This window comes from Hyla sarda, chromosome 3, assembly GCF_029499605.1.
Source record: "Hyla sarda isolate aHylSar1 chromosome 3, aHylSar1.hap1, whole genome shotgun sequence".
NCBI lineage: Eukaryota > Metazoa > Chordata > Amphibia > Anura > Hylidae > Hyla > Hyla sarda.
In genome coordinates, this window is record NC_079191.1 from 337,118,721 (window position 1) to 337,121,873 (window position 3,153).

At 40.3% G+C, this 3,153-nt stretch overlaps 1 pseudogene; it reads left to right on the top strand.

Annotated features, from left to right (window-relative positions):
* The first annotated feature begins 2,716 nt into the window (after nt 1–2,716).
* Nucleotides 2,717–2,807, top strand: LOC130363488 (U2 spliceosomal RNA; annotated as a pseudogene).
* The last annotated feature ends 346 nt before the right edge of the window (nt 2,808–3,153 follow it).

Consider the following 3,153-nt stretch of genomic DNA (forward strand, 5'->3'; position numbering starts at 1 on the left):
AAACCGTATTTTAGCAAATTTTGGAAGGTTTTGTTTTCACGCTTTACACTTTCTGATAAAAATGACATGTTTTCTTTATTCTGTGCATCAATACGATTAAAATGATACCCATATTATATGCTTTTCTATAATTTTACTGCTTAAAAAAAATCTCTAACCATTTTAACAAAATTAGTATGTTTGAAATTGCCCTATTTTGACCACCTATAACTTTCTAATTTTTCCGTATATGGGGCGGTATGAGAGCTAATTTTTTGCACCATGATCTGTAGTTTTATCCCTACCACTTTTGTTTAAGTTTAGCTTTTTCTTAATTATTTATAAAAAATTTTTGCAATAAAATGTGACAAAAAAGCAGCAATTTTCGACATTTTTATGTTTACACCGTTCACCATACTGGATAATTAACAATATATTTTAATAGTTCAGACTATTACACACACGGCGATACCAAATATGTGTATTAATTTTTTTTAATGCTTTTTTGGGGGAGGGGGTAAAATGGGAAAACGGACATTTAACTTTTTTATTGGGGGTGGGGATTTTAAATTCTTTTTTACTTTTTTATTTTAAATTTTTATACTTATTTTTTATACTTTAATAGTCCCCATAGGGGACTATTTATAGCCATCAGTTGATTGCTAATACTGTTCAGTGCTATGCATAGCGCATAGCACTTATCAGTGTTATTGGTGATCTTCTGCTCTGGTCTGAGATCAGAGCAGAAGACCCCGGGAGACAGCCGGAGCCAGGTGAGGGGACCTCCGGCCACCATGCTGGTATCAGATCCCCGAGGCAGCGCTGCGGGCGATCCGATCATCCATTCAAAGTACTGCACTGCCGCAGATGCCGTGTTCTGTATTGATCACGGCATCTGAGGGGGTAATGGCGGACATCTGCGTGATCGCGGATGTCTGCCATTACCGGCGGATCCCTGGCTGCTGATAGCAGCCGGGACCTGCCGCGCATGACACGAGCACCACTCTGATGCTCGCGGTCATGTCGGCGCGTAAATGTACATCATGGTGCGTTACGTCCATTGTCGTTAAGGGGTTAAGGTAAAATCAGGCGGTGTCCTTAAGGGGTTACAGTAACATTTGGTCACACAAAAAATTTAAACATTACAAAATGGTGTGAAACCAAACCAGATTTATGCTTTTAAAATTATATTTTCGTGTATAATTCTGGATCATAATACTGTTCAAATACTAATAATATTGAACAGCGGAATATTGGGGCTCAAGGTCAAGGATTTGAGGACACAGGTGTATATACAATAGTTATTTGATTTATTCTAATATAATAAAATAAAATGCTGAACAGTACTACCAATAACACACAGGGCCCTTGTGTAATTATGGTAATAACTGTAATTATGAAGCAAACAATATATATATAAAAAAAAAATATTATCAAATTATAAGAATATTAATAATAATAATAATAATAATAAGACCACCTAAAATATAAATATAGATATGGATATAAATGATAATAGTCTATAGCAGCAATGGCAATTTGAAAGTTCAATAATTGGTTAATCCTGCAATGAAAACATCCCAAAAAAACGTTCTCAGTATTTTCCTCAGCAGCAAATAAGTATAAGTATACTTATTTGCTGCTGAAGAAAATAATGAGAAAGTATTGAAACGCGTCCAGCTAGAAGTATTGACCACCCCGACCACCACTTTACATATCCTTCTAATCATAGACTTTGCCACTTTATCTCCTACCCATACGCTAGTCCCATGCGCGCGCCCAACCGCCGCGAGGACCGTACCAGCATCTTCAGTGAAAGCGCTGCAGCATCCGCATTTGGGACCCACCGCCACCTAGACGCAGCCAGCTTAGGAAACGGCTGAGTCTCCTGTGGCGTTCTCTCCTGCCGAGAGGTACCGACGATCCTAACACTTCAAAGTGAAAGTAAAAAGACTGCCGGGGAGATCCCAGTATCTCATACAGAACCCGATACCTGCCTCACACAGACCGATGTCAGAGCGGTGATCCTGTCCCTGCAGTAACCAGCGGAGCGGTGAGTATAAAAGTATCTCCTGCCACACAAGTAGCTCTTGCTGCATAACTGGCTACAATTAGTAGCAACTACTAACTGTTGAAAGACACACTGTTTATGCATGCCGGCTACATCTTGTGTCTGTTACCATCTTGTATCACCCATTTGGAAACAAAGAGGCTGACTATTTTCATTTAAAATCTATTATATGAGACCACACAGAACACTGTGAGTGTTCTCCCACCTTTATTGCGCAAGGGGGTTAATTAACATATTAGCAATGGGGGGGGAGGGTATTATATTGTGTATCTCCAAAACCAAACCAGCTGTCTGTTCCCCTTTGAGCTTCTGTAAATTTTAAAGGGAGGGAGACTTTCAGAGAATACTAGGTAACCTTTTGAATTCCTACCTGAATTCCTATCCTTTACATTATCTTCATTTTTTGTTGTTGTTAGTTTATTTCTTTGTTTAAGGAAAAGTGCATACCATGCAAATGCAAAGGCCTTGCATTCATCAATTTCCCTCTCTCAATTTCCTGCTATCGATTTCTCAGCAAATTTCTAGAGTACAAATTTCTGAATGTTCTGATATAGTATTGGGCCCATAATTCAATGGTTTAAGAGAACACAATTCTGTGGACAGCGAGCATACTTGTCCTATGGTGCCAAGAGTGTGAGTCGAGCCCAGCTTTCAAACATGACTTACATAGCTTCTCTGCCTTTTGGCTAAGATCAAGTGTAGTATCTGTTCTTTTCAGTTTAATGCTGGTGGTAGGCGACGCCAGTATGGAGCTGGTGGGGATGGCTGCTGCATGGTAGGGTGCCGGTGTACCAGGGTGTTCCGGGGCTGGTTCTGAGGAATGAGAGGGTCTAGAGCCAAGGTACTTTAGTGCCTCGGGGAGTGGTGACCCCGAGGTGCCGAAACTCACTGGGTGTATTGGCTCACTGAGTTGAAGCAGGGACACCATGATCTCTTCACCTTTGTGGCACTCACCTCTTGATTCCCTGCCTTCTGGCTAGGATCAGAGAAATTATTATAGATCCGGCCAGATGTCCGGGCAGTACATCTGCACACATTCACTTATTTATTTATTTTTGTCTCACTATGTCACTTTTTGCATGTTGTGTGTCCACAGGATTTGT